The following is a 22,727-nucleotide window of genomic DNA, read 5'->3' as shown; positions in this document are numbered from 1 at the left end:
AAAACAAAATGTCCAAGTGGCAATTGGCAATGTAGAACCAAACGTCAGGAGAGAGATTACGGATAGATGTATGAATCATTAGCAAAGAAAAATTTAAGACTAAGGGGGCTGATAAGATCACCAAACAAGATATTATAGAGGGAAAATGGAAGAAGGCCCTGGCTAGTGGCCATGTTCTAGATGAAAATTCAGTAAAGAAGATTGAGAAGGAATGATTAGATAGGTAGAAGGTGAAGAAACTTTCAGGATAAAAGATGGCTCTGTCTTCATTACAGCAAAGAGAAGGATGCAACTGGTATCTATCTAATCTTAATTTGATTCATTAACTCAATTCAGTAACCTTAATTTTATAATGCTTAACCTATTCATTAATACTATTCTTATTCCAATTTCTTAATGTTGGGCCTTGGGCCATGTGTGATGCTTCTCAGGCAATGGCAGGAAAAAAAAAATTTAACCATGCTCCTGAAAGATGCTGCCCTCAACACTTGACCCACCCTAGTTATATTACACTCACCACTCTTTCTACCTAATAGGTGGCAATCTCTTGTTCCCCACAAGAGTACCAGCTTGAAATACGTGAGGTCCTCGGGCTTTACATAGAGTCTTTACATGGAATATTTTGCAGGCTTATGAACTTTTTCTGACCTCTGAAATTACAGGCCTGGAATCTTGAGGCGGTCACCAAGAGATCACTCTTCATCAATCATGGAGCGCAGGGAAAATTACAGCTATAGAAGTTCAGAAAGGGGACCAGAAAGGAGGAGGAGCGGCAAAGAGGGCCTGTTGCTCCCGAAATGATAGATTTCTAAGCAGCCCCTTAAAAACAAGACTGGCTAAACCATGAGCATGCTATAGGCAGCTCAGGGAAGTGGGATCGTTTTCAGAATCTCTTTGAAAATAAGTTCCTCCGAATGTTTCTGGAGACAGTTTGGTGTAATAATCTGGCCCACCATTGTTACTCTCCGAAGGTATTGTGGCTGGTATTTTCACACACGACATTTAAGAGGGCTTTGAAATGCGAAATTATCGAAACACTCATTTCCTGTTTTAGTTCCTCGTCATTTCACAGCTGTGCTCAATTAGGCCTCTTGAAAACAACAGAGAAGAGAGAAAACAATGCATTTTTCTACCCAGAACAATCCCTCATAAAGACGGAAAAAACTCCCTCCCCCATACCACTAAGTTCACGTCAAATCATCATTTCGAAATGGTGACCCATGTGTGGGCACGTGGCATGTTCTGCATTACTGGAAAAGACTAATCAGCAGTTCTTTTTGTTTCATAGGTGTCCCTGGTTTGCTGGCATTTCCAAAAGACCCTCATCTAGTTTGCCAAGCGAAATCACTTTCACCCTCTTCCTGAGAATGCTTCCTGGGAGCAGGTGCTACTGAGTACCTTTTACACAAAGGGAAATCAGCATGGGAGAGAAAAAAAGGGCAATGAATGTAGAGTCTCTCCTTGGACACGCATCTGACTCAAAGTACCTGGACCCGGGTATGTGTCCTCCCAGCACGTATAACAGGTATAAAGGAGATATTGTGTGTTACTTCCCATTTACTATGTCTTAGGATAGTGATCATATTGACTAGGAGAGGAAATGAGAATTGGTCGAGCATGGAATCAACAGAAGAGATGGAATGGTATAGTGATAGGAGGCCTGAATTTGGAGGTAGAAGACCTTGTTTTCAATCTCAGATCTGTTATATCTTTTTTCCATACATTTGGTACCTTGGATATTTAATTCATCTCTCTGAGTGTCATTTCCTCATCTGAAAAATGAGATTGGATTGGATTTTTTACTTGTTTTCCCCTCAAGTCAGTAGAAGCTGCTTGTGAAGAAGTTTATGGATCCTTTCTGTAAAGCAAGGTGGAGTGAAATGGCTAACCATGCATCTCACCTATAGATCCGGCAACAAGAACCCAATAGACCCTCCTGGCATACAAAACTACCTGAGGAAAAGCACATTGAATCATATACTATAAGTCATTAATCTTTAAATAAATAGATCATTGATCTGGAGCTGGAAGGAAACTTTGCCTTCACTGAGTGCAGGCTTTTCATTTAAAGAAGAGGAAACTGAAGCCCAGAAGTTTAGAAAACTTTCCCAAAGTCACCCAGCTAGTAACCTGATAAGCAGGATTTAAATCTTGATCTGTCAACTCAGTTTCTTTTCACTATATTATACTATCAGCCCAATAAACAAACAAAGCCATCATGTTAAACTGATGTTTTCTTGTTGGGTGATATGTAATTTAATGAATCTAATGATGACGCATCTAAGTGGAATGCACAGCCATACTTAGTGATTTTTTTCAACAAATGCAAATTGAATGAAACACCTCTCAATCAGCTTTTAAAAAATGGATTCTGTGAGTGGAGGAAAGGGTATACAGGCCAAGGAAAAATCTGGGATATCCTGAGTGATAGGTAGGGAGATCAGAGAGGAAAGATCACTCTCTGGTATATTTACTATTTGAAGTGCCTTGGTAAACGTGATACTCAATGTTTCTAACATGATGAAGACTACAAGTGTTCTTGGCAACTTTTGAATTTTTACTCTCTGGGTCATAGACCCAGTTGCCCCAGCCTAATTACAGATGCAGTGGAAAGGAACAGAATTTTGAGAGTGTCATCTGAAGCTCAATCCGATAGCATTTTGGGGATATAGAATGTTTCCTATGAGATATTTTGCTTAGTATAATAGCAGCATGGGTAAACATTTGGTTTTCCATCTAAAACTTAACCATTCATGCATAATCTTCTTGGGGTCATCAAGTTACTGTAGCATTATGCGAAATTTGGAGCTCCTCTTTACTGGTCTGGCAGATCCTTTTCAGGTATCTGAAGGTCATGGGCACCTGAGTCTAATATTCTTCTAGAAGAGGATGACTGGAAATGGGGAGATGTATCTGATTCTCCATAGGTTACTTGGAAAGTTTCATTTCTTAGGTACATTTTCAATAAAGATGACACATTTTATCATTGTATCGTGTATATTGCATTCCTTCCTGTATTCTATATTAATGTCCATGCTAATAAAGGCACTGATTTCTCTTGCTCCAAAGTCATTAAATAAGATCTCACTTTTCTTTTTTTTTTTAAATCAATTCCATCTTGCTCAGCATATTTATGGAGTTTCTTCCTTAAGAGTCACCTCATCTCAATTTACTTTATTTCCTCACCTCAGCAAGCATTTATTAAGGGCCAGCTGCATTTGAGGCACTGTACCAGTTGCTAGAGACACAAAGATGTAAAAGAAAATATCTTTATCAAGTTTAAACTCAATTAAGATGTGACATGTTCATAAGGAATTCAGTATAAAGTCTCTTTATAGTACCTACTCCAGGATATCACCTAAACTCACTCAAGAGTTGAGGATCCATTGAAGGTCCATAATCCGAAAATGGGCAGCTGGGTGGCACAGTGGATGGAGTCAGGAGGACCTGAGTTCAAATCCAGCCTCAGACTCTTATTAGCTGTGTGACCCTGGGCAAGTCACATAACCTTATTTGCCTCAGTTTCCTCATCTGTAAAATGAGCTGCAGAAGGAAATGACAAACCACTGCAGTATCCTTTGCCAAGAAAAGCCCAAATGGGGTCACAGGGAGTAAGATACAACTGAAATGGCTCAACAACAACAATCCTAAAATGCAAGCCTCTGAAGAGCAACTACCGCTTTTGTCTTATCTTGAATTCTTGTGTTGAGCTGACTACCTGACACATTATAAGTACCTAATAAATGCTTATCGATTGGTTGATCACCTCCCATCTAGTTTCTGATTAAGGTGGGGGGGGGCACTGCTAGGTGGCACAGTGAGTAGAGCCCCAGCCCTAGAGTCAGGAGGACCTGAGTTCAAATCCAGCCTCAGACAGGACACACTTACTAGCTATATGATGTTGGGCAGGTCACTTAACCTCAATTTCCCTGCCTTCCCCCTCCAAAAAAATTAAGTAGTGGGGATTTGAGTGATCCCAGGAACATTTCCCCCAAAAGCCTGCCATGATATTTTCTTCTGCCACCATTCAGGCCTTATAAGATGAAAGGCCTGAATTAACATGTAATATTTTACCTAGTCAGTTTGGGGTCTTCCAAACTTTGATACCGAATTATGAAGTGGAGAGGACATTGGAACCTCCAAGCCAGGGGAAGTCTTTATATTGATTGCAGATGTCAGAATTCCAACCTAGCTGACTATGATGAATATTTCAGTCACAGAAATTCATTAAAAACAGACAACAAACAAACAAAAACACCACTCAATTAAAAAGGAGGTTGGGATGTTCACTGGCGATACCACACCAGCACAATCCAGACAAATGTAGCACGGAGGTTTTGCCAGGAGAAACAGGGGAACTGTAATAGGGTCCTAGGCAGACAGGGTCAGTATAGGGTTGGCATTGTTCCCTAGGAGGGGAAGGAAAGGGAAAATAGCAAAGGCAGCACCTTTAAGGAAATTAAAGATTGGATTTCCCTATTTTATAATTTACTTGTAGTCAATCCTGGTAAATTCTAGTGTGTAGGAAAGCCATTCACCAGATTGGATTTTTGAAGTTGTTTCATCTCATTAGGAGATATTTCCTAGTGAAATGGATCTTTGACTTGGGTTTTGGGGAATCCATTTCATCTCAATGTTCTTCAATGGCAGTACAGTCTCACCTTTGTCCCCAGAATCTGGCACAGTGGTGGGCACATAGCAAGTCTTTAAAAATCCTTTTTTTGAATGATTCAACCATTCCTTCACAGAGGAGTATAGTGCATTTCTTGTGAAGTTCTTTGGTTAGTCAACTGCAGGGGTGTACTTCATATTTTTTTTTACTTATTTATTAATCTGGTTGCAAAACACTGTACACAATGGGAGGGAGGTTTGCTTTAAAAAACCCGCCTGTGTGGTGGCACTAATTTGGGTGGCACCATGTTTTCCTGCTAAGTGGTGGTGTTTACCTAAGAATCATCAAGGGAGAAATCATCTCAGAGTTCCTAATTAAGTAACAGGGCAATGTCTTCCTCCTCCAGGAATGTAATGATTCTTGCAGAATGCATTCTGTTCCCTCATTCCCTAATCCACTTATTTCCACTACCTTTTATTCTTTTTTTCAAATGAAGAATCAGGAAGACAGGATGGGATCGAGGGTCAGCTGGATTTCAATTAACTATGGTAGAATATTTAGGTTTGATTCTATGCCAGATGGTTAATAGATACCAAGGGGAGGGGAGATAATTCACTCATCCCTAGAACAATTGGCTTCATCTGGAGAGGAAAAGGAACACTGAAACAGCCACCTGTACATCCAAAACAGTCTTTACAGACCAAGTGATACTTGGGGAACTATATTGGATATTACTTCTATTCTTGAAATTCATGCGACCTCTCATTTCATCTTTATACCATTACTGGAAAAGGCAATAAACAGATTCTGTTCTCTCTAATAGCAGATGAAAGTCATTGCTAAGTGGCTTTTCTCAAGGGTTTACAATGACAACATTAGGACTACCACTTATTTATACCTATCTTGTCTTTCCTCTGTCCCATTAGCTTTGCCACAGTCTGAATCTACCTTTTCCCGATAAAACACAAATGAGTGTGGACAATTGTCCTGCATCACGTTTTCTGGACAAGTTCTCTAGTTACCATTAATTTGGGGGTCTTTGTTGATACTAAACTGTCACTAAAATATATGCAGAATTTTATTTGGGAAAGCTCCACCCAATTGGGGTCATTATCATGATTACTGAAAACATTAGGATTAACTGATATTGAAAACAGGCGCTATGATAGAGTTCTATACATTTAAGATTATAAAGGATGTCACATACTTTCATAAGTTGATCCTCAAACAGTTCTTTGAACTAAGTAGGACATTTAGAATCTGATAACCTGGCTCTAACACTTACATCTGTCTGTTAGATTGGACAAATCCCTTGAGGTCTTAGAGCCTCAGTTTCCTCATCTATAAAATGGGATAAATGTAATTTGTCTTACCTACATTGAAAGATTATCATGGATAATGGAAAAATAGAAGAAAATATTCCTATCAAATGGACTCAATTTTGTCATTAAAATAAGAGTATAAATTGTGATACATCCTAACATGATTTTGTTACATACATGCATGCAGACATAAACACACACATATAATGTACCTAACATAACATAACATAGCATAACACAACATTCATGATATGACACAATACAATTAATGTGATATGATACGATATGATATAACATATGTAATAAAATATGATATAGGATAACATAATATAATATAATGTAGTATAACATAACATCACGTAACGTTGCATAGCATAACATAAAATTACATAACAACATAATATAACATAAAATTACATAACATAATATCATATTATATTGCATTATACTGTATTATATTGTCTTATATTGTATTATGTTATATTACATTATATCATATCATATCATTTATCATATATCATATCTTATATCATATCAGATCATGTCATGTCATGTCATGTCATTATATAGCACAGCATAATATAACATAATGTAATATAATATAGTCACCTATTATATTATATATCACAACATATTTATTATAAGTATATAAATAATTATATACCATTTAAATAATCCTATTGCTAATGTAATGTAATACATAATTAGATATAATATAACCTGTTTATTCTCTCCATTCCCTTCATCTCAGAATCCCACTCCCTCCTCCTTTTCCCCAGTTTCTGGCAAAGAGGTGGCCTTTCTTGCCAAGGCCAAAACCTCTACATGTACACGTGACCCCATCTTCCTCTTCCTTCTTTTCATTACCCTGTCAATTACACCCTCTGTCCCTTGAATATTAAACCTCTCTTCACGGCTTCTTCCCCTACTGCCTTCAGATATGCCTAAGTCTCTACTATCCTTTAAAAACCCCTTCATTTCCTCCTACTGTCCCCTCCAGTTATACTATACCTCTCTCTTTCTCAGCCAAATTCCTTAAATAGTTGTCTATAGTTGACAATTGTTTATACTCAGTAGTTCTTGGTTATATTTTAAGAATATTTTAACAATAATATAAATTTATATTCTGCTATGGGAGACACCACATACATATCTACATATGTTAGAAGGATAGCCTTACATAGGAAGGCACTCATAGCTGAGGAGACCGGAAAAAAATCTCCCACAGAAGGTAGAACTTGAGTGTATTCTTGAAGCACACCAGGGATGGCAAGACATGGAAGGGTGAAGGGCAAATATTTCAGTCACGGAACATAGATGATGCAAAAACACAGAAATTAAAGACGTACTGTTGTGAGTGAGTAACAGCAAATAGTCTGGTATGGCTGTACCTTTAAGTAATTGGAAGGGAATGATGTGTAATAAGACTGGGAAAGGCAGAAAGGGACAAGATGATGAGGGGCTTTTTCATGAGAACAGAGTTGATATTTGTTCCTAGAGGCAATAGAGAGCTACTGAAGTGTATTGGATAAAGGGAGTGACACGATCAGATCTGCGCTTTAGGATAATAATTTTGCAGGATAAGCAGACTGATTGGAGTGGAGAGAGACTGAAGGAAGAGTGACCTTCCAATGTCAGCTATTGGAATAGTCCAAACCATAAGTGATATGGAACTGAACTAGTATGGTGGTGGCTGTGTGAGAGGAGAGAAGGGGACATATGCAATAGTTATTGTGGAAGTTGAATCAGCATGATTTGAAAACAAATCCAAAGTCCACACCGAAGACAAACATAGAAAAACATAGATTTAGAAAAAGTCCCATGGGGGGATGCCAATAGTGGGACCCTTAAGCAGAAAGAAATTCCAGCTATGGTTTCCACAAAGATACCAGCCCTTGGTAGACAGCAGAGAACTACATCTAAGTAGAACTTTCTTGAGGGTTCTTATGAAGAAGGGAATGGAATTCTGGAAACTACGAATTGTGGGTTACCCCTTTTCTACATATGTGCTCCATATATGTGCTCACTATCTTTACATTTTAAGTTTGTTCCCAGTCTCCTCATGGACCCAGTGTATATCTGTGAAAGAATGCCATAGTCCTGGACACCATTAATGATTCAATATAAGAAACTTAGAGTTTCTTTGTGTCGTCATCCTAAAGATCAAGGGACCTTTTCCTTGGACTTACAGTTAAAATCTTCAAGATGTGTTTTCTCCCCATTAGAATGACATCAAGAAGGTGATGGACTGACTTGCAAATGAATTAGATTGAAGTGAGGCAGAGCTGTGCAAAGTCACCAGCCTCACTATCTCCTTCAGAGTCATCTGGGTTCAGTTACAAGATATAGATCAGGACAACAGTGGTAGTAGCTGCCCTTTTGTGACCTGGCCTATCAATGCAAGTGGGAGCTAGGGAAGTAGCCCTGGAGAAAAGGAATTTCACCATAGCAATTTTACTCCAAGGTCATTTTCTGGGTTTTCTAGTGTAGTTATATAGCTCCCAAAGTCCTGAAAGTTCAGAGAAAATCCCTAAAAAATGGAGAGTTAAATAGAAATAAGCCAATCATGAAAGTAACTAAGCAGAATTAAGAAGAGAAAATAGCCAACCTATTTGTGAAATGTTTATAAAACCAAACATCTGTTAGGAAATTTTGCCATACTGAATGCACTTATCTCAAGGAATGTGTAACATAAGCAAAAACCTGGAGAATTCTATTAAATATTTTTAAAAGGAATGTATGAGTTTCTCTGTTTCTCTTTGAACTGTGTTCAGCTTAGGGTATATACACATACACACACAGACACAGAGACACAGACACAGACACACACACATACGTATGTGTGTGTGTGTGTGTGTGTCTGGGTAGATGTATGTACATACACATATGTACACACATATTAGGTTGAATATTGACTAATATCTGTACCAGGGAATGACAAGAGCCAAATAAACAAGCCAGTGCCCTCTTTATGGTTTTATATTCCAAGGCTAATCAATTATAAGTTTTAAATAAGATATTCTGATTTGATCAAAGCCATTAGGAGGAATTAGCAAATGATAATGAAGCTGAATTTCCATACATTTGCTTGGACTTCATAACGTTGTGTTACATGTCATTGTAGTTACTTATATTCAAGCAGTATTTTCAAGTTTTGACATTGGTAAAGAAGGCTTGTCATTCTTAAACAATGATTATTCTTTATTAATAGGGGTCTTATCAAAATCATAATTGTGGACTTTATGTCCAGCTATCTGGAGCCTAGTATACTTGCTGTAACACCTTACTTTCAAGAAGCACTCTCATACAAAATCTTCCTCACCCTAATCCCTATTCTCATCTCCCCTACCCCCGACTCTGGCTTACTGCACCCCCATTCCTCTATCACCTAGATCATTCCACAACGCCTTCTGGAACTCTTTATTGTCAACCAACTTGGGAATTCCTTCAAATTTTTCAACAATCATATCACTTCACTTTAATGGAAACTTTATGAGAAGGAACAATGATATCTTATCTAAACTTTTTGAGTGGCCTAGATGCAATAAGTCCTTGGTAAGTGTCTATTGTTTTTGTTGCTGGAATTATGGATTATGGTGACATGTGCATAGTCTCTTTACTTCTCCCAAGAGAGATCACTTGAATAAATATTACAGCATGAAAATGATAAGGGCAGGTAGGTGGCACAGTGGATAGACCATGTCAGGAAGACATTTTTAAGAGTTCAAATTTGGCCTCAGACAATTACTGGCTCTGCGACCCAGGGCAAGGCATTTGACTTTGTTTTCCTCAGTTTCACCATTTGTAAAAATGAACTGGAGAAGGAAACCACAAACCACTCCAGTATATTTGCCAACAAAACCCCAAATGGGGTCACAAAGAGTCAGACACGACTGAAATGACTGAACAATGTAAATGAAAAAAGATAATTGTTTCTATACTACTACTAGCTAGCTAGCATTTATATAGCATTTTAAGATTTGCAGAGCACTTCACAAATATTATTTCATTTTATTCTCAACTCCGAGAACTAGGTGCTATTATTATTCTCATTTTGAAAATGAGAAAAGTAAGGCAGGTAGAGGTTAAGTGACTTGGCCACATTCCCCAACTTGCATTTTCCCCCAGGAAAGGAAGCAAATCCTGGAGACAGAGGGTATTACAGACTTCCATTAACTGTCCCACTAATATTCTGACTTTTTTATATTAACAAATATTTTGCTTAATGATATCAGTAGCTAAATGCCACCAAATTGAAAAGGTCCTGACTTAGGTCTGATTGTTTTAAAACCCAAAGATTCTGCAGTTTGGAAGGATTCTATTCTGTCTCTTTCAGTCCTATTGTTAGACTTTGCAAACTCAGACAACAGCCTATTCAGAGTGGTTGTTTTTTCATTTGGTTCCTTTGGTTTGTTGTGACTATTTCTATTTACCAGGGGAAAACTCTCTATTGTTTATGAAATACTCTTTCCATTCTTTCCTTTTATTTCTCTCCTTTGACATACTTTGGGCTTTTTTTCTTTTCTTCTATTTTATTAAATAGGTTTCTTTATCAACTATACCAGTTGCCAAATAATTACCTTCCATGAAGCGCTGGCAGTAAAGCAGAGACAAGATGTGTCTGAATATGGGATATGATCAGGTAGTGTCTGAATAAGACTGAGAAGGATGAAGGATGAAGATTTTGGTGAAGGCCAGCTCTCTTACAGGCTCTAAATTTCTCCAATATTATTTTTACTTGAAAAATATGAACAGGTTAGAAAGGAAAAGTCATATAATGGATAGAAGAGGGGGTGTGGAATCAGGAAAACATGTCTCACACTTACTAAGAGTGTAACCCTGGGCAAGTCACTTAAAATCTCCCAGCCTCAGATTCCCCAGGTATAAAATGGGAAGTTTGGACTCAACGACCTCCAGGGTCCTTTCTAGGCCTATATCCATGGGGCCATGATATTTTGAACTACACTAGTGCTGGTCAGTTTGGGGTCCATGTACAATACATTGAAGATTATTTATTGAGTTATATGATTTTGAGGATGTATTGAGCCATGGCTAGCCTCCATTTAAACCATGCTTTTAGTGAATGAAGGAATCTCTCCACTAGAAGACACCTGTTATTTGCTTGGCCAAACCTACTCAGAGATTGCCCATATTGTTACTGTGTCTTTACAGAAAAGGTAAAGGGCTGTTAGCTCTCATTGTATTCTGTGAAAACATAAATGACTCAGCTCTAAGCCTATAAACATTCAAAATAGGTGTCCTCCTCACTCTACTCAGCACCATCTCCCCCAGAGATCTCTATAGACCTTTTAAGACCTTTTGACTTAAACAACTACACATATAGGCAATACCTAAGGGTGATGTCTCTTTCAAAGGGAAAAGAAAGGAGATTTACTACAGAATAAGCTTCGTCATTAAGTCTCAGTTCTCATTAAGGTGAAAGTCTAGACTCCTTTAAGGAGCCCTTTGTCCTTTGGTATTCTATGTGGCCCTGTACTTGTATTAGAAATTCCTTGGATCGTAGATTTAGAGCTTCGAGGGATCTTCCAGGACATTATTTCCAGTCCTCTAATTTTACAGATAACACAGCAAGCAGTAGCTGGCACAGCTGATTAAGCACTGATCTTGAAATCAGGAAGGCCTGGGTTCAAATCTAGTCTTTCAGATGTTATAAATCTGTGACTCTAGTCAAGCCATTTAACTCTCTGCATCACTTTCCTCATCTGCAAAATGGAAATCATGACACATACTTTATGTGGCTGTTGTAGGGATAAAATGAGATAACATTTGTAAATGATAAAAAACATTCTTTACGAATCTTAAAATACTAAATAAATGTGATGATGATTATCTGACTCACCTACAATTGTACAACTAGCAAGTTTCAGAGATGGTATTTGAACCTAGGTCTCCCTGACTCCAGCCCTAAGAATCTCATCTACTCTGATTCTTAATTCATCTTCTCTTCAGGAGGCTGAGTTCAGGAACTTTTCAGTTAGGTGGTTCCTCTTCTAGGAATTTCTTTATACCTCTGTGACTACTTCTCCCCTGCTGACATCTCTTGGGATAAGAGATGCCACTGTGGAGTGTTTTTTTTATGTATAATTAAGATTCTTTTCCCCAATGCCAGGTGTTAGAGACCTGAGTATGCTCTTCTTCCGTCCTTGCTTCCTTCCTTCCTTCCTTGCTTCCTCTCTGTCTCTGTCTCTGTCTCTCTCTCTGTCTCTCTCTCTGTGTGTGTGTGTGTGTCTGAATCTCTCTGTCTCTCTCCTATCTATCTATCTATCTATCTATCTATCTATCTATCCATATATCTCTTTATCTCTCTATTTCTCACCTATCTCTAACTTTTTGATGGTTTGCAAAACACTTTGCAGTAGGATAATAGAAATAGATCTGGAAGGGAAGTTCGAAGCTGTATAATCTAACACCCTCACTAGATAGATGACAAAGTAGGTCCAAGGAGGTTAAGGTACTGGCCCAAGATAACGCAGGCATTAATCATGAAGACTTAGTCTTCATATTCTAGAGCTAGGGCTTTGTCCATCATGCGGCATCACCACATCGGCTCTAGTCTCTTCTCATTTATCTTAATAACCATCTCCTCTCCTTTTAAAGGCCAAGTCTAAGGGTGTAGTTCAGCTGCATATTAGCTAAGGATAAATCAATCATTCCTAAATTAAATGACTCAACCAAGCATCCTTAATGTGGTATTAATTAATGAATGCTTTTCATCAACTGCCTGCCATCAGTGACCAAAGGAGACATAGTCAGCATCCTCCCATATGTAGTATCATTGGTGTCAAAGAAACCTAGATCTAGTGCAGAGGTGTCAAACTCGTGGCCCTTGGGCCACATACAACCAACAGGATTCCTCATTACTGCTGAAATAGATTGAAAGATAATTGGGAAATTTTTAATAAAATAAATACAAATATAATAGATCATAGATAATATTAATTTGTGATTTTCCAAGTCAATGTTTCCCATAGAAACCCATTTCTATTTGTGTCTTATGCTACTCATAACAACCTAGAGGGACCATTTTCTAGTCCAGCTCTCTCTTACAGATGAGGAAACTGAGGCCCAGAGAGTTATGTGACTTGTCCAAAGTTATGCAAGTTAGAAGTGACATACCCATGGCCTATGACACCAGGATCAGTCTTTTTTCCCTGTATCTGTTTTTAACATTGATAGGAAGATAATTTCAACGAAGTTCTCTTTGCAGAGATCTATCAGTGTTGTACACACTCCTGGTCATACCTTCCAGCTTTGACTTATAGTTTCTCCTTACGTTTTCCTGTGATAGCCTGCCTAAATCTTGCAACTTACGCCATGGAAAGACCCAGGACCTAGCACATTTACTATATAGGCATTTTATATATGAAATTGAGGTTCTCCCTTTCCCAAAATTTTCCCATCTGGCTCTTCATATCAGCTTGTTCATAGGATGGAGCAGGGCAGGCCATCAGGCAAGTTTGTGTCTAAACAAATAGGTGGAGTTGTACTTCTATGTTTAGTGAATAGAAGAGTTATAGATATGACAACTACGCATCATGGATTTTTCAGTATAGCCCAGATTGCAAATTTTCTATGCTAAAACTAACAAAAACACCCAGAACCTCAAGAGTTTAGGTAAGGACACTGATGAATGAAATCAATAAGAATGTATTTGTGTGTAGATATGCACAGGTGTATATATTCATACATATATACATGCACATACATGTACATGCTTATCCAATTCAAGTCATCATCTCCCTGATGTCATGGTCCTCTTCAAGAACAAAGGACAAACACAAGAAACCCTTATAACCTGAATATTCCCTTGACAACTTGCCTCATGAAGAAGTAACCAGGAGTTAGAATATGCACCAAAGTCCATATGTGTGGTACTTCTGGACTTTTGCCTCTTTTTTATCCCTAGCACTTGGCATAGTGCCTGGCACATAACAGTTACTTAATATTTATTGAATTGAGTCAGATGGAAAAGAGAATGCACCAACAACTTAGGTCTTTAAAAGACATATACAGAAGACAAAAGCAAGGGCATGTCATTGAGGAAGAATGCCAAAGACCAGTGAGGTATTTTAAGAATCAAATATGGGTCTCTAGAGCACCACTCAATCTGTCAGGGTAAAAAGATGGGCTGTATTTAAATGGAAAAAATCAATAGGGATAAATATGAAATAATATATGTGTTAAAATAAGAGTAAAAAATAAGTTTTAATAAGAGTTAAAACAGAGTTAAAAATAAGAGTTAAAAATCAAATGACATATTTAGGATGGTGGAATATATAGCTAGACCATAGCTGATGATGGAAAGGCCTAGATCTTTCTGGAGCCTATAAGCTGAGTAAATAGTGTATTATGCAACCATGTGGTCTTGGAATAATTATTACAAACATAGGATTCAGGAAGAGAGGGGTGGTAGTGGATCCTCTGTCATAGATTCAATCTGTAATACTAGTCTTGAGCCTTCCCTCTCAGAATCTCAGCCCCATGAGAGTAGGCACTGCTTTGCTTTGGTCTTTTCAGGCCCATTGCCTAGCCCAGCACCATGCGCATATTAAGTGTTTAATAAATGCTTGTCAGATTGGGTTATTTTCAGGCTTGGGGATTACATTTAAAGAAGGCTAAAGGTAAACTGAAGAAGTTACAGAAAGGAAGTCTAGATGAAAACTTCTTAACTTTTTGCCATCATGGGCACCTCTGACAGACATAAGGACATCTTCTGAAATCTACACTCTGTCAGGCACCCAGTCATCACCCCCTTAACCCTTCCAGACCCTACTGAACTCATTGGGTCCCATATGACTACAATAATTACAATAACTACACACTCATCAACCCATTAGACCCATTGAAATCCATTAGACTGGATCACTAGGTAGACCATGGAACTGAGGTTAAGAACTCCTGAAGATGGTCATGTGAGAACTGGCTGAAGGAATTGTACAGGCTTACTTGAGAGGGAAAAAAAGACTTAGAGATTGAGGGTCAGGTAGAATGGGATAAGCATTCTTTTTAATTAATTAAAAGGCAGCCACAGGACAAAGAATTATTTTATTTTTCTTTAGCCCAGATAGTAATAGTAGGAACAAAGGGTCAACATTTCAGAAAGACAGATTTTAATTTCATAAAAGGGACAAAATACATTTTAGTAATTAAAGCAGTCCCATGGTGAAATGAATGGCTCTTGGAGGTAGAGGGTTGCCCGTTGCTTTAGGTATTCAAGTAGAGGATGGAGATGCTCCGGGGGGATGTTGTAGATAGAATTCTAGTTCAAGTATTGGTTAGAATAGATGTGAGCTGAAGTCTTTCACACTTACAAAGCTTTTGGATCTACAGAATTATGCAGTGGCTACTCAACTGAAGCCACAAATGATTCTCTTCTCACAAGAACCTCTTTTCTTGTCTAGACATTTCTGAGCTATGGTTTAGGTCAACTTTTAAGTGGCCATGGATTATACAGGGTTCCCATCATGTTTTACTAGGGATACATTTTAAGATTCAGCTGTTGTGGTTTCATGGTTTGTTGAGGCAGGACTGTCTCAAAAAATTCAGACTCAGGCCATCTCTGATCTAAGAGAAGGCATTTATTGAGTATTATGCTATCCAACAGGCTAAGTTCCAAGAACAACCAGCAGCTTATTAAGACTCAAGACATGCAATTTTATAGCGTAATCATGCTGATTACACAACAAAAATTATAAATATTAAAAAGGCAGGAGGGGTTTGTCAAGGGATTAGGTAATGGGGCAGGGGTCCCAGCCTCAATGGAACTATTCATGGGATTACTCACAATGCATTGGTGGGGGCAGTTATGTATGATAATGATATTATAATGAGACTCTCTACATCATAAGTTTTCTCTAGATCAGTTCTTTACTATTACTTCACAGGTGCTATTTTAGGGGAATTCCAGTTCATGGTTAGGTAGTTAAACATTTTGGTTGTGCTATCTGATTGGCTAGCTATTGTGGTCCTGTCCACTCAAAATGGATAATTAGGTATTGTGGTCCTCTCTTGGGCCAAGTGGATGGTGTGATTGTGGTTGAGTGCAGTGCCACGCCTGCTGTTCTAGTGAGAAATATGAGTTCATGGACACACCTGTTCTGGTGAGGCATTGAGGCGTATATGAGGAAGTTAAGATTGTGGGTCAGCAGGAAAGTGGCTAGGTAGGGACAGTGAGGTCTGTGATTGAGTCTGGGGGCCTGTGGTGTGGTTAAAGACAGATTTTATGGTTAAATCAAGACACGCCTGCTGTCCTGCTGTTCAGTGAGACCCATAAAGAATTTAGAAAATTGGGGCTGGAGGAAGCTTTATTAGGCTTCCATCAAAGCCACCAGGCAATGTATGCCATTCCTGCAAAAGGAAGAGTCAAAGGATGGGGAGGAGTAAGTGTGAGTTGATAGTAAAGACAACAGTTTGTGCAGCAAAAGAATGGGAACATTGGTTATGTGCCTGCCCTATACATCTATCATCTAATGCCACGATTTTTCAGTGATTTGGGACTAACGCCTCCATCCATAACATCCATAGGAGTACTTTTCAGCAATGAGGCTGGTTGAATTGAATGTTTCACTAATTATTAGGTGCTCCTCAACATAACTTAATGTCTTCAAAAGAAGGCCTCCATTTTGGACCAGAAGAAGTCTATTTCCCTATTCCTTCTCCTTTTAGGCTCTGGAATACCTGTCTTCTTCATGGGTACGTGGCATCATCAAAATTCCTTAGCTTCTTTCAGGGAGATGGGCTGAGTCCAGTTGTGTAATAGCAAATAGCTGATTAGGGTTATTATGTCCACTTATAACTTAGCCTCTGACTCACTAAACATTGATCATTTCCCAAGCAAATTTTGTTAAATTGTCTTTTGGTGAAAATAATTGAATAATGGGAAAAGAATATTCTTAGGCACCATCCCAAGCTTATTATGGAATTTTCCTCGCATCTATAATCATCTTCAAATTTCTTCCTGGAGTGATAAAATCCAGAAATGCACCACTGTCAAGCCAAATTCAGATCCAACACGCAGGGCATATTGAATCGTTTTTATTCTTTAAAAAGAAAGGAACCTTTTCCTAATTAGGAACTGAGTAGTGCCAGACTCTGAAAGCATCTCACCAAATTGGCATAGCTAGAAATTATTCCAGTTGTCTTTATCAATTTTTACTGTCAGAAGATCACTTTCTACTCTTCATTCTTTTTTTTTTTCAAAATCCCCTGCAGTATGGTGGTTACCTTGCCTGGGAAATTTTAGTCATTTATGTTGTAGCTTTATTTCAGTAATTCCTTGTTTACTTTCTAAAGCCTTTCGGGATTTTGAGTAAGTTGGTTAAAAGAGTTCATATGGCCATTTTTCTATATTGCTATGACATGACTCCAATTAACTCAGTAATTCAAAGGGGGAAGGGAATGCGAAACAAACTTTTAATTATGTAAAATGCTAAACATGCATAACTTTTTTGTGGTCTGAATTATGTAGAAAATGTATTAGAGTTTCCTTTCTTCTTTTTTGGGGGGCTGGGACATTTTGGGAAATGACAGATACACCAGAATTACCCAGTGTCTGTGTATAGCAAGGCCCTGAAATGCAGAAATACAGATACAACACAGGGTATATGCCTTTCTGAGAAATTGTAAATGCTAAGTATCTAGGTGGTGTCATAGGGCACTGGGCCTGCAGTCGGGAAGATCTGAGTTCAAATTCGACCTCAAACACTTACTAACTATGTGATCCTTGGCAAGTCACTAAACCTCACTTTCTTCATCTGTGAAATGGAGATACCAACTGCAGTGACCTCCCAGGGTGATTGTGAGGATCAAATGATATAATAATTGTAAAGTGCTTGGCACAAAGTAAACACTATAGAAATGTTAGCCATTTTTATTATTATCTGACTAATTATTGAACTAAAATCAATTATTTTCCCCTCAGCAAACTGTGTATAGACACAGACTCTGTGCTCCTAAACATTTTAAACCCAGACAAGTTTCCAAGAGCATCATACATGCCAGGCACTGTTACATGTTGGAGGCACAAAGACCAATAAAAAAACTATCTTTGCCCTAAAGGAGCTTACATTCTTTTAGGAAAGACAACAAGTAAATACATAAGTATACACAAAAGCATTTTTAACAATACATAAGTATAAGATTTTTTTCTGGGGAATGGAGAGTTTATAGTGGCTGAAGAGATTAGGAAAGGCCCCATGTGGAAGGTGACATCATTTGTTGGGGAAAACTAGATATTCTAAGAGGCTGACGTGAAGAGGAAATAATCTGCCCCATATAACCCTTCAGTCAAATCGTTTTGCATTGTTTTGTGGTTTAGAGGAAGAAGGCTGGATTTGGAGTCAGAGGATTCAAGTTCAAATATAGATTTTTGCCCTTTACTAGATGACCTTAGGAAAATCACGTTGATTTTTTACACCTCAGCATTTTCATTCGGAAAAGTGGAAAGGTGATGTTGACCAGGCGACTTCCCTTCCCAGACTGGTTGGATTATTACCATGTTACCATTGCCACGCTATCTAAATAATGACACTTTCTTTGTCTGTTGGGACCCTTGGTTATGGTCCTCTTCATGTCTTGAATGTCTTTTTTCTCTCTGTTTTTCTATATCCTACCCATTCCTCAACCAGGTCAAATTTCCTCTGATGCTTATTCGCTATTGGGTTCATAGAATCATAGCTATACTGTTAGAATTAACCTCAGAGGCCATTGAGGTTACCCCGCCCCCCATTTTATAGATGAGCAAACTGAGGCACAGGGAGATTAAATAATATGTTTAGGGTCACATAACTAGTAATTATCTGAAGAAGGAATTAGACCTACATCTTCCTAACTCCAAGCACAATGTCTTATCCACTCTCACATTCAGATTTCCCAATGAGCTTTGCCACCTCTGATCTCCTGTGTTACTTACTGTCTATACCAACTATCAGGCCCTTAGCTCATGCTACCTCATACTGGTGCTCTATCCTTGTAGAGTTTGTATTTGGGCATATGGAATATATACTATTTTTCTGTATCCCCATCAACTAGTCCATTGCCCATATATGAGACAAAATGGAGTTAAGGAAGAGCATTGCAGACACCTGGATTTATATCCTGCCTCTGACACTTGCTAACTATGTGACCACAGAAAAGACATTTAACCTCTCAGTTTCCTCATCTCTCAAATGGATGTAATATCATTTGTAATAATACCTACCTCCCAGAGTTCTTTGAGTGTCATATGAATTAATATACACATGTGAAAGGCTCTAAAAACTGGAAGTGCTATATGAACATAGATTTAGAAATGAGAAGAATCTTTAAGATGATCAATTCCTCACCCCCTTTTTGTGAAAACAAGCCCAAAGACTTGTCAAATGAACTTGTCTAAAGTCACAAAGGTAGCATACACAAGAGCCTACATTTTAATCCAGTCTTTCTGATTTCAAAATCAGAACTCTTTATACTGCATTATGCAGCGCACACACTAATAGAAGTAATAGAAACCTCACTAATAGAAATGTCCACTATTGCTGCTGATGGAGATGATGCTCTCTGGCCACAGCAAGTGTACTTGCTACAATCCACATGCGGTAACTTGCCAAGCCTCAAATTGTCTGGCAGATACAAAGAGCCAAACCAATTTCTGGCCAAGCAAAGCTTCAACAAACAGAATCACCCACAGAGTCAACACTTTGAAAGAGGATTCATAGCAAGGCCACTTACCTCAGACGTGAACAAAAGATGAACTCTTTCAAAAGTATCTGGAGGATGCCTGAGTCTTTAAACACTTGGCTGATGACTCTGGAACCCACTTGGGTTAGGTCTTTCTGATCATTCCCATTTCCACCAGGAACCATAACAAATTCATAAGTGGGGAACATCTTGAATACAAACCAAAATACTTCATAGGGACAAAACACCTTTAATTGTTATCTGTGTATCATTATCATGTTTTGCAGTGTTTTGCAACTGAGAAACATTTTTCCCCTTCTTTTTCTACTTTGTCTCCTGGAAAGCTTAACAAAAAGTTGACATTTGGTTTTTTGGCAAATGAATCCAAAACCTGGTTATTGAGGTTAGCCTCAAAAGTCTTTGATCAGACATTAAGGTTTGTTCCTTCTCTTTGTAGCACAAATACTTTCAGTACTGATAAATGCAGATCAGTGCCAACCCCATAAATCACTGAAGATTTTTTTGTCTTTTAAGACTGTAACTTATTTTTCTTGGCCTATAATTTGTGCCTCACATCCATTCCAAACTAAGATTTATGGGGAAAGGCCCAGGAATACCTAACACGAATATGTAAGTATCCCCTGGAAAAATCTCAACCATTTGGTAAGACATTGGATGGGTTTGGAAAAAGATTCATGCATGAAGATTTTTACCCAAAACATGAACATGTTGCAGTCATAACATGAATAACTATTGGAATTTGTGGGAAAAATAAGAGATATTCCTATTTTTATAGGCTACTTCATCAGATTGAAATGTGGTATGGAGAGAAGGAAAGAAGTCCATTGCCTCAGTAGATGCTTTCACACATAGTGATTCCACTCCCTCTCATTTATTTGATCCACTGAGGTGGACATATGAGAGCAGTGTCATCAGTGATACCTGAGACTCACCAGCTCTGCATGAGATGGAAGTCAATACTCCCTGAATAAATGTTTTCTCTGTTGATACCATTACCCAAACTTAGCACTTATTCCAGTCTATCTCTTTTTGGGAACTCTATTCCGTCTGACTACTTCATTGGTTATCTCAGTTTGACACTACTCATTTTGTCCCCATGCTCCTCCTGCTACATGGTATGGCATGTGCTTCCAAAAAATTATTTGACTCAACTGGTAATAGCAACTCTGACTTTTCTACCATTTTTAAATATCTTCCCCCCTCCTTCTCTCTGTCTCTGTTTCTCTGTCTGTCTCTCTCTGTCTCTGTCTCTCCCTGTCTCTGTGTCTCTGTGACTCTGCCTCTGTCTCTCTCTCTCTCCCCCCCCCTTTCACTCAAAGTGATAGTAGAGCTTATTGATAGAAAAATATGATTCAAATTTAAATCATTCTGCCTGGTATGTCAGTCAGTGTACTACAAAACTCAAATTTTTAGAAACTTAGCCTTTTTTCCAAGGACATATTATGTATTGTGAACTATTCCCCAATTAAAGTCCTTGCCTCTGCTAAGAATTGTAGCAGTCTTCCCTTATGCTACTTCTGTTGAAGTCTTTCACATGAATATGGTTTCACAAGAAAATAAAGTACTTGAGAAGGGACTCTGTATTTCACAAGAACTTCTAGGAAAAGCAGAAAACAGTTTGGCAGAAAATACGTTTAGACCAGCATCTAAATCATATGCTACATTTCAAATGGATATGCAATATAAAAATAAATGGCCACATCACAATGAAAGATCAGAAGATAATAAAAGGGAAATTTCCTTTACAACTATGGGTAAAGGAGTGAGTAAGAGAGACAGAGAGAGAGAAAGAGATGTAGATAGAGAGAGAGAGAGAGAGAGAGAGAGAGAGAGAGAGAGAGAGAGAGAGACAGAGAAGGAGGCGGTGAGAGGAGGAGAGGGAGAGAGACAGAGACAGAGACAGAAAGAGAGACAGGCAGAGACAGACAGACAGACAGAGACAGGCAGAAAGAGAAGACAAAACAACTTCGAGTAAATTTAATGTAGGGAGCACAGGATGCCTGTGGAAGCTTTGTTTATATTCACAGAGGTTCTCTAACTGTGGCTTGTTGGAAAACATACATAGGTATTATATATATCATGCATATATATTTATAAGAACCTCTGTGCATATGTGTGTATGTGTATGTATATATCATATAGAATATTAACCATCTCTTTCTAAAGTGTGGTTCCTGCCTGGAAGAGAAGGGAATGGACAATAAAGCTGACTACTTTGACCTCTTAAGAGAGGGGAATATTAGAGTAGAATTATATCTATCTCTGCTCTCCCCATATGACTAAAGTCACTAAACTAAAGGAAATTATTTGTCTTAGGTTGGTGTTTCCAGGTAAATATCTTTATAGAAGGATGAAAGTGTATATCCAAATAATTCATTTTTTCCTACCAAATGCTTGTTATAGAAAAGACAATCACAAATTATGAATACAAATAAACTTATTTTTTTCCAAGCAGATACCTAAAAAAATCAGAAAATTTATGGAGATGAGAAAGTGAGACTAGAATTATATTCATTTATCCACTGCACAAATATTGTTAAAATATTATCCTAGGGGAAATACTATTCAGTCTCAAGCTACATTTCCAATTAGGACAGAGCTCCTAGAATTACTCAGTTGAGTATGTAGAATAAAGAATTCCTAGGAAATATGAACCAGAAGATGATGGTGGTCATTACAAATTTATAAGAATGAATGATTATAGAGCTCATTAAATTGCACCCTCCTGGGAGTAAAATTAAAAGGATCTTGTTTTATTTTTTTTAAAAGAAAGAGAATTTGCTGGCATAGGTTAGTATATGCTGAACAAACAGTCAGAATAGTTCCTAGCAATGGTAAATACCTTCCATTCCAGGGAAAAGGGTCAAAAGGAAAAAAAAAAGATGGAGTAGTGTTCAGTACTCCTTTGTTACCCATTTATTTTCTTTTATCTTTTTGGTAGTATCATTTCTTCAGCCTTTATCATAACCAGGGCCCTCATGGGCTCTTCTAACTTCTCCTCATCAAAGGGTTCTTGGGAAAAGGTCTTAACCATTCATTAAAGGTCAATAGAGGTCACCATTCCTTTTATAAGGCATTGACATTTTAACAGAGAT

The sequence above is a fragment of the Trichosurus vulpecula genome, chromosome 5 (assembly GCF_011100635.1).
Source record: "Trichosurus vulpecula isolate mTriVul1 chromosome 5, mTriVul1.pri, whole genome shotgun sequence".
NCBI lineage: Eukaryota > Metazoa > Chordata > Mammalia > Diprotodontia > Phalangeridae > Trichosurus > Trichosurus vulpecula.
This window is presented reverse-complemented; position numbering follows the sequence as displayed.